Genomic DNA, 10,397 nt, shown 5'->3' on the forward strand with positions numbered 1-10,397 from the left:
CTGTCCCAGGCGACAAATTGCCTTCCGAACCAAACAAGCTCATGCCAGGTGCACTGGTGCCCACCATGCCTCTGCTCTCCACAAGGTGGCAAGGGTACCCATTTCACAATGCAGAACGGAACATGCCACCCCCCTATTTCAACTGTCCTGGTTCCTTCTTGTTCCTGCGATTTAAAAGAACACCCCCACTTTGTCATGTGGGCCCTGATTTTGTCTCCAGCCTCATCTCATCTCTCTCCGTCTTGCTTACATATTCCATGCTTCCGGTCACCTCTGGGTCTTTGCAAACACTCTTCCCGCACCTGAGATGCATTTCCTCTCCTTGCCTAGTAGAGTCCTAATCACCTGCCCAATCTCAACTCAAAACATCTTCCCTTTTCAGTTTTCAGAGAAGTCATGTCTGACCCCTGTGCACTCAAACTATCTATCAAAAGCATCGTTGCTACATGTTCTTGTTCTGTTTGAACCTTGTATTCATCAGGTGATGATAAATATGTCATTATTTGGTGGGTGTATGCCGGTATGGCTTATGGGTCACCAGCATTGACCACAGTGCCTTGTGCTTATTAAACACTGGGGGGAAAACAGTTGTAGAAATTTTGAAGAGAATCTTCCATATTTGTCATTCCGTTTCTTACTGCTGCTACTACTGATCCTATCTTTTTTATATAGCATTATTTATTTATATATTATTTGCAATATATATTACATATGATATATAGATAGATATGTAGATAGACAGACAGACAGACAGACAGACAGACAGACAGACAGATAGATAGATAGATAGATAGATAGAAGTGACTAAAATAGATTCACACTCCATTGACCAATCCTTAGTCACCTAACTTCATGTTTAAGTGATCATCTTTGGATCTCTAGTCTCTCGTTCCCAACCTGTCCCTTTCAAATTCAATATGCACATGTCTCAACCAATCATCTCAAATAATTTGTTTAGGGTCTACAAGTTGAAAAACCCTGACTTTAACCTTCCCATCTCTCTACAACTGGTACCTGACCCTGCTTTCCTTGTCTGCCAAATGTTCCCACTTGATCCCACTGATGTCGCATCTGCAGGCTTCCCCCACAGTCTCAGGCAAGCCGTACAGTGAACACATATCAGATACGTTCCTGGAGTCATGCGGGACATCAATGGTGCAGCCCAATGTGCATCGTGTTCTGCTTATCCTGTTATGTCTCACCTTTGATTGGGCATTTGCTCATGTGAACCACCTTCCCTCATCCCGTTTACCCCTCTCTAATCCATCTCCATATCCCATCTCTCACAACAACCAGCCAGAGCAATCGTCACCTCATGATCATGTCATCATCTATAGTATGAGCTCTCACATTGTTTTCTGCTCTTCCCGTCAGTGCACTGAGGAAGAGAGAGAGCACTGGAGGAGAACTGAGAGGGCAGCAGACTCGCCCAGGTCTACTTCAGTGAGAGAAGGCAGGGGACCTCAGTCAGCACACACAGGCAGAGCTCAGAGCTTGAAGAGTCTGAGCTACCTGATGCCGCTCTGTGGGTGTGAGGAGAATGAGTTTCCCGTGATCATGAAGTTCTGTTCATTTTACATGGCGATGAGCCTTAGTCATGGGGCCAGATTCCTGGTTAAATATTCTCATTCTCTCTCTCTCTCTCTCTCTCTCTCTCTCTCTCTCTCTCTCTCTCTCTCTCTCTGTGTGTGTGTGTGTGTGTGTGTGTGTGTATGTGTGTGTGTGTGTGTGTGTGTGTGTGTGTGTGTGTGTGTATGAGCACTTGAACTTGGGAGCTGATTAAAACATCTGCTGCCCAGCCCATAGGTGAGCATCATTCCGTCTGTGGAGGCTGCATAGGATGAAGAAGCCAAGGGAGGGTGAGTTCCTTTCTGTCTAATGGCTCGCTCTAGGACAATCATCTTCTCCTGCCCTCAGCATCCCCTCACTCAGCCTGGGATCAACACTATCATGACCTGAGCTCCCAGGCTCTCGGGTCTTTGAACTACACTACTGGCTTTCCCAGTCTTCAGTTTGCAGTCAGCAGATCATGGGAGTAGCCTCCATTGTTGAAAGAGCCTCTTTACAACAAATGATGGTTTATTAATAATTATTGGCTCTGTTTCCCTGGCCAATACAACACTAATAAAGCACCCGCTGCCAGTTCTGTATTCGTCATCTCCCTGTCTCTCCCCCGAGGAGCACCCTCTCCTACCTGCACATCCTAACCTTGTATGGGCACCGGCTCTCAGGATGCGGCCTTCATGAAGCCTGCCACCCGCTCACAGGGAGGCAGTGGCCCCTGGTACTTTTCACTTCTTCCATTTGTAACACAGAATAGGAATCGTGGTGATAGCATGCTCATCTGGAAATCCTGCTGTGATCTCTTAGATGCCGTGAAAAATGGTACCCTGAGTTTTCCCAGGACATCACCCAGTGCTAGGCCAGGAAATGATAGTGAACGGAAATCACACCTGAGTCTGGAGTTCTTATATAAATATTTAAAACTAAAGATCTCCACTGAGAAGAGGCTAGGAGGTAGGAACGAGGAATGAAGAGGGCACCTAAAATACACAAAACAGTTACTAGGGTCTTAGATTGAAAGAGATCTTTGGACCATTCATGCTGAATCACAACCAAAAGCAACGTTAAGTATCATCCTATCTGACTGTCTTCCATGTCTCAGGGCCATGGAGAGGCAGTCTGACAGGGGCAGGCAGTCCGCACGGAGACCCACAGCCAGCTTTTACTTTAGAGTGCATCTGAACTGAACTCTGATTTCAGACCGTGAAGCTAAGACAGGAGAATCAGGCCCATCAGGAGCTTCAGGGCATCAAGAGCAGGTCTCACCCTTTGCTCATGACAGAGCATGAAAATGCTTCCACACCTGTCCTCTGACTCCAGCCTTGTGCTCCTAGCTCTGTCTGTGACAAGAATTTAGGCAGGGAGTTCAGACTTTTCAAGCTTTATTTCCACTTCTGGACCTTCTTGCAAAAGAAAAGGACGCATTCCGTATCCCAGCCTTTTGCACTTCTTGCCCTTGGTGTGATTCTATGGCCACTTTCAACACTTCTGTAATGATAGGAACAGCAGAATTGGATGCAAGGTCCTCAAAGGAAAACAGCAGCTTTGGGTGTTCTACCATTGTGCCCAAGATTCTTCTCTCTCTTTCTCTCTCTCTCTCTCTCTCTCTCTCTCTCTCTCTCTCTCTCTCTCTCTCTCTCTGTGTGTGTGTGTGTGTGTGTGTGTGTGTGTGTGTGTGTGTGTAGAAGTTGGTAATGCACATACACATCTGCATATTGAAGCCAGAGGCTGATGTCAGGAGTTATTCTCAGTCATTCCCGCCTCCCTTTTACAACCAGGGTCTCTCATTGAACCTAAATCTCATCAATTCATCAATTGGTCAAAGGCCACCAAGAACCCTCTACGTCCCCACCTCCCCAGTGCTGGGATTACAGGCCATGTGCTGCCCTGTCTGGTGTTCCTTAGGCAGTGGGAATCAAACTCAAGCCATCACGCTTGCAAAGCAGGCGCTTGTCCGGCTTTGTTGCCTTGTTAATTTTTTAAGCAGTCAGTGTCAGGCACTGCTCTGGGTACTTAGCTTGTCTCGGTTTAATCCTAATGATTCTAACAAGATAAGCGGGAGCTGGTGTCAGCTCCTCGCCTCACAGGTGAGGAAAGCGGAGCAGATTCTAAGAAACTCAGTCAAGATCACATAGCTAACGAATGGCAGTGCCAGAAATCTGACCAAGGCAGATGGTCTCGAAGCCTGCAGTCTTAATGCCGCAGCCAGCTTAATGAAAAATAAAAGTTGCCTTTTAAATTTTGCTAATTCTATTCACTGCCGCAAGGAGATCTCTTGCAAGCTGCGAGGCGGGGGTCTTCCGTGTGCTTTGCATCCGCCCCACTTGAATTCCAGATCCTGAGTTTGAGCTCACTGCCTTCTTTTCTCAAAGTCCTGCCCTATGTCACCCAGCATTATTAGTTGCGTCTCCTGAGGCTATGACACCTGCAGATCAGACATTATTTCTTTCTAAATGCCCGTTTAAGTTTCTGATTTAAAAATATAGTTAACAATTTGATTGACGGGAGGAGGTAGGTATAAGGCTGGTCTTTTTTTTTTTTTTTTCCTTGTTTAACCATTTGCAAAGCTACCTAACTAACCCATCGTTCTGGTCTATATCTCTTTATTTTGCTAGAAGGATGCAATACATACATTTTAAAACCATTGTTGGGGATAGAGGGGTGGTTCCATGGTTAAGAGAACTTACCGCTCTTCTTGGGGACCTCTGTTTGGTTCCCAGCACCTATATAGGAGCTCGCAACCACCTGCAGCTATAGTTTCAGAAAGTGTTAACATGCACTTCTGACCTCCGTGGGAACTGCATGCATGTGGTGCACATACAGATGTGCAGGGGAAAAAAAAACCCTCATACACATAAACGTAATTGTTTGAAACAATAGTGTTTTTAAGTTTTGTATATGTGTACATTCGGGTGTGCACACATGAGCACAGGTACCGAAAGAGGCCAGGAGAAGACGGTTTGGATGCGTTGAAGCTGTCGTCACAGGTGGCTATGAGCTACCTGATGTAGGTACGGCAACTGAATTCAAGCTCTCTTTGAGAGCAGCACACACTCCTCATGGCCGAGTCATCTCTCCAACCCCATGATAAGTAAGTTTAATAGACACTGTATAAAACCAGGGCATACCAAAGAGTATAGAACTTTTAAATATTATCTACCTGGACCACCAGTCAACAGCAAACATGAAGAGACTCTTCGTAAGCCTGTGCTACTTCCAATTTTTTTATAGCCGTAGTAGGCTACTCAAAAGCCACCTGTGGGGTCCTTTATTTAGAAACTCTGCTAGAAGTGGCCATGAGACTTACTGCCCAAGGTTCACGTCACACAGTTGAGTCTAAGAACTGGGACCTACTTTTACAACTTCAGACACTTACCTCCAACTGCCTGCTTGAGATCTTTATTTAGGCATTGACAAAGTATTTCCAATTTACGTTTCAAACAGTGCTTCAAATTATCAACCTGTTCCTAAATCTGCCCCTCCCACAGTCTTCCCAACCTCCATAAGTGACAAGGTAATGAGTCACCCTTATCCTCCTCTTACATTCTGTGGGTAATCCATTTGAAAATCCTGTAGGTTTTGCCTTCAAAATAAATCCAGAACAAAACCGTTTCTGCCCTCCCCTGCCCCCTACATTCTTGTCCAAGCCAATAGTGCCCCTCTTCTGGACTAGTGGGTCTGGGCTTCCACACTCAGGTCATATGGTGCTGCTTTTGGACCCCCTGTTTGTAGGAGAGCCCTTCCCGCAGCCATGGGAAAAGGTCAAAGTCCACCAAGACAGGATAGCCTCTGGCCTTGGGGCAATGTGGAGACTCCCTTGTTGAAGGGTTTTCTCCTTTTCTGACCTTGCCCAGGGAATTCTAAGCTCCCAGACTTACCTCTACCAGAGGAATGTCACAAGCTCCAATTAGTTTGTAGGATCAATTTCCTTTCTCCTGACAAAACCTGTCCAGTCAGCACCTGAGATTCTGAAATGCTTCCCCATACTAGTGAGGTACAGCAGGTACCCTAAGGCCCTGCCAATGACCCTTGTCCATCCTGGATGTCCCTGTCCTCAGTCCCTCAAAATTTTATAAGCCTTTGGTCACCCTAAGTAAAGTTGATCTGCCTGCTGACAAGCTGTCCCGGTGTGGTCAAGAGTTTCCTTCACCTAGAAAGCTCTTTGTGTGGATGCACTTGCCTTGTATGTACACACAGGACTTTCGAACTCCCTGTTCAATGTCTGTGCTCCCCCTGCCCTCATGGACTGAATTGGCTGAAGATCCACAGAGTGACGGGGAGACCCACACCCTGCTGCCCAGTGTAAGACTCACCCACAGGCAATGGAGGCTACTGCTTAGAGAGGTACTTGGGTTTTACACCATCTACACTGGAGATAAAAGCTCTTGTCTGTCGTCTCACCCTGGGAATCATTTCTTCATCAGGCTGAAGCTACTCATCACCACACACCACGCCTTACCTCTCTCCTTCCCATCTGCCACTGATTCCTCCCCTCACCTACGAGAGCGCTCCCTCCATAAATTACACTCATGCAGCCACAGTGACCCCATCAAAATGTTCACATCATTCCTCTGCTGAAAATCCTCCATCAGTATCCTCCCAGTAATAAAATAAATCTCTAAGGATCGGGACAATGGCTAGCTGCTCTTGCAGAGAACTTAGATACTGACATGGCGGCTCATAGCCATGTGTAACTGCAGTTCTGGGGGAATCTAACGCCCTCGTCCGGCTTCTGTGGGCACTGCATGTGGTACACACACATGCATAAATAAAGACAAACACATATACACATTAAATAAATGTTTTTAAAGTATTCAGTCTCCACTGTGGCCAGAGGAAGCTGTATGACCCTCCTCACCACGTTTCTGCTTCATCTCCTTCCACTCTGCCTGGATCCATTCCACTCTACTGTCATGGTTGCCGTGTGTGACATTCCCCAAAACACAAGGCAGTCACCCTGTCAATATCTTGGCACAAGACTTTCCTCCACCAAGGAAGCTCTTCGTGTGGATGCACTCGCCTTGTACATGCCTCTCAAATCTCTGTTTAAACGTCATTTGCTATAGACCCTTTCTGTAACTAGTATGAACTGCACGGACATACCAATTTTGTGTCACTTCTCCATGATCCGTCTCTTCTCACCATGAGAACGTAAGTCCTCTAAGAACAGGAGCATTGCTCTAGATACCCCTGAATAACCCAGAACATAAAACCAGACCCTCATACATTAGGCATTAAAAACATTCAGTGAAGAAAAGGTATTGGAGGTTGAGTATAATTTAAATATATCACGCACACGTATGGTCATGTCACAACCCACTCTGCATAACTAATACATGCTAATAATTTTATAAACTGTTGTCTTATTCCAACAAGCTATCTTTTGAGTCTCTGGATACAAAGCACACAGGCATAGGTTCTGCAAGCAATATTTATTCTGTTGCTTTTTTTTTTTTAATATATACCTTGGGAACCCTGACCTGGGAGAGAAACAAAACAGACGCAAAATAGAAATGGAGTTGTTATGACTTCGCTGCCTTGCATTTGCCACTGTTATAAAGGAGGGGGGAAATCGTGGATAATGTGCGGAAGTCAAGAAACAATAGGGGAGCTTTGCCATCCAGAAAGCCTGAGGAGTGTACTGCTTGCTCAAATGGCTCCCAGTCAAGTTGCTAGGCAGAAATCTCCAAAATATGGAGCACAGTTGCTATCATTAGGGAAAACTCAAGAAGTGAAATTTAGAGTGGAGAAAATTTCATGTAACAGAAACCGTTGATATTTGGAACCAACGAAAGCCCGATAGCTACCCAGTCATGCAGAAAGTAGACCCGTTCCTGTGCCCATAGGAAGGGCTTGGTAACAAGTCTTGGGATGTAGGAAGAGCGGGATGGAAGAGTGCTGGGTTTGTAGTTCTGGGAGGGATGAGCGGACCATGGAAATGAAGCCAATGTGTGTCTCTCTCCATCTCTTACACACGTAAAACATCCTCTTCCAGCAGCAGGACTGGGGATGGCAGGCACCGTTGACTTGTAAAGGGATACCACCCTCCTCTTAGCTCAGAAGTCTAGTACAACAGTCCTTCCTATGTACTGAAGATAGCTTCCTCCCTTCTCTAAGAACTGTGAACATTTCTTCTTTGCTTAAAAAAAAATAAGTCAAGGTTTCTGCACACTCGCTTGTAAGCAACTGCGGGTCGAATACTAGTGCTTGTTGTTACTAAAGATGGTGGGTAAGTGTGGGCTGCCTCCTACGCCAGACTCCACAGATCCTTCCTGGTGTTCAGCTCGACCCTGAGGCTCCATGATCTCCCCAAGGATCTCCAGAGCTCCACAAAGGTCACCTCTCTCCTACAGCCCCCTGGAATAGCTGCTCACCTCACAGTCTGCTTCTTCAAATGCTTCCCCTTGTCCTGAGGACGTGATATCCCCTGCCACCTGCCTTCTGCTCCCTCACTCACCAGGTCCCTTTGTTCTTTATTGATCCCAGTGGGGGAATGTCCCCATGACATACACACTCCTCACCACTCCCAGAGAGAATCAGTATTGTTTCTCAAAGGTGGCCTCTCTCCCTCTTTGACTTCTCCCAACAATTCCCTCTACAATCTGTTGCAGTATTTTCCAAAGAATAGTCCCAGACTCCCTGAGCCAAGAGACTAGGTCTGGGCAGAGATTCTAACAAGCTGCCTGGGAGAGTTCGCAGCCCGAATAAGTTAAAGGATGTGCACCTGTCCACCCTGAGGCAGCATCTCCAGTCCCCCTCTGTCCCAGAGGTCACCACTCCTCCTGGGTATGCTTAGGTAGAGAAGGTCAGGGTTGGGATCACGTAAAGGTCAAATCGGGTCCAGTTTCTGAGATCAGCAGTATTTTACGAAATGAAGAAATGTCCAAACTGCATGACAAAAACTAGAACACATCCTAAGTGGTTAATATGAATAGATAAATTGATGCATAGATACAGAAGCATGGATATATACATAAGTGTATAAATTTACAAAACCCACAGCACACAGTAGCAGATACTGTCATCCTGTCAAGGGGCACAAGTTTCAAGCCAAGTGTGACTTGGTTTTGTTTTCAATTAGATCCAGTGTATATCTAACCCCATTTGGAAAGAATATCAGAAGCCAAAATTTTGGGGCCATCGTCAACGGTAAGACTTGACGGTGTGACCCTTTCGAGGAGGGTTATTACTCTGAAAACAGTAAGTGTATCCTTCCATGAATGTGCTTCCGGACCAGAATAGTAAAAGAAAAGTTCATAGTCCAGAAGAAGAGGTATGCAACCCCCGCCCCCACCTCCCCCCACGCCCCACGTCAGCGAGCAGACACTGAACCACTGAAGGCAGGCAGCACTCCCTAAACCATGCTGTTCCGCTTCTGGGAAACTCTGACTCCGCCGATCCACTCCTAGGAGAGGAAACCATATTCACCGGGTTATGTCAGCTCTCCACTGTGGACACTTTGTTATCCCTTTCCCTACTTGAACCTCATCTTGTAGGCAAGCCTTGGTTAGACTTTCCAGCCTGATCTGTTGTGTGCCAGAAAATGAAGGGAAGCTGGAATGACTGTCTGGGCTGGTGTGGCACTTTTTACAGCCACTACAATAGGCAAGGAACGGTTCCCAAGGAGGAGGCGAATGGCAGGGTCCCAAGTCCCTCCTCACCAGGCTAGCACACTCTGGAGGGTTGGGGTTTGTATACCGGAAGGGAGGCTGCTCTGGCTGCCTTGGTAACAATCTTCCTCCAAGCTCACCTCATGTGGATCCTGGCAACCATCGCCACTCACTGAGGAAGAGAAAGTGCGCTAAGGGGAGAAACAGACATACCTTGGGGCCGCACTGTGACCCGGAAGAGGCAGGATGATATCTGACCGGCCTTTGGAGTTATGTCTATTCTCGCAGGATATTTTTGTCCCCAGAGAAAAATAAAAATCTTCTCTATACCTGAAGGCGCTCTGCTTCGCTGCCGTCCTAGGAAAGCAGAGTCTCCTTGGCAACTTGTTCCTGGGTTAAGAAAAGTGGAAAGCCTGAGGCCGATGCCTCCAGCAGCCAGGGGTGAGGACAAGGGTCTCCACACAGACGCCTTCCTCCCCCAAACCCTGGCTGTTCTGGCACGTCAAGCCATCCATAACAGTGGATTTATTTAGCTATGATGTTTCATCTCCATTAAGCCACAAAGAAGAGACGATTCTCTGATTTTATTTATAACCTGAAGGGATTATTTTTGAGTTAAGGCTTTAAGAATTCAGATCTATCAGGAAAGAACAGCTTGTGTAACGAACTTCCTGTTTTCATCATATTTGGACACCGAGCCTCCTTGTTGCCTGTTATTATTACACAGTTAATATGAACTGCCTGGCGTTTATTTTTAGCAGGGCTGACTCTATTGTAAGGACTGCATAACTGCTTTCAAAATGGGAAAATGTAATTACGGGATCTAACACTAAGTTGGGGATATTCTTAGGTCCTTTCATGAGGCAGTGGCAGAAAAAAATGAAAATAGACCATTTTAAATGGCTAAAGAAAACAGTTATTTGATCCAAAATAGCCCATTGAGCCTTTTACAAACTATACACTTCACAGAATAAAGTCTCACTTGAGTTGAAGTGACCTAAGCAGGATTTATTTCTTCAGGGTAGCAAGAGAGTAAGAGAATATCAGTAAAGAATGAAGGCAGGAAGGGTGTGACATCATTCGCAGATTAGAAAATTATTAAGATGACCATAGAAGTCCCAAGACACCTACAAAAGGGTTGAGAACTGGAGAAAATAAATAAATAAATAAATAAATAAATAAATAAATAAATAAATAAATAAATAAATAAATGTCTACACGCAT

The sequence above is a fragment of the Rattus norvegicus genome, chromosome 5 (assembly GCF_021556685.1).
Source record: "Rattus norvegicus strain SHRSP/BbbUtx chromosome 5, alternate assembly SHRSP_T2T, whole genome shotgun sequence".
Lineage (NCBI taxonomy): Eukaryota > Metazoa > Chordata > Mammalia > Rodentia > Muridae > Rattus > Rattus norvegicus.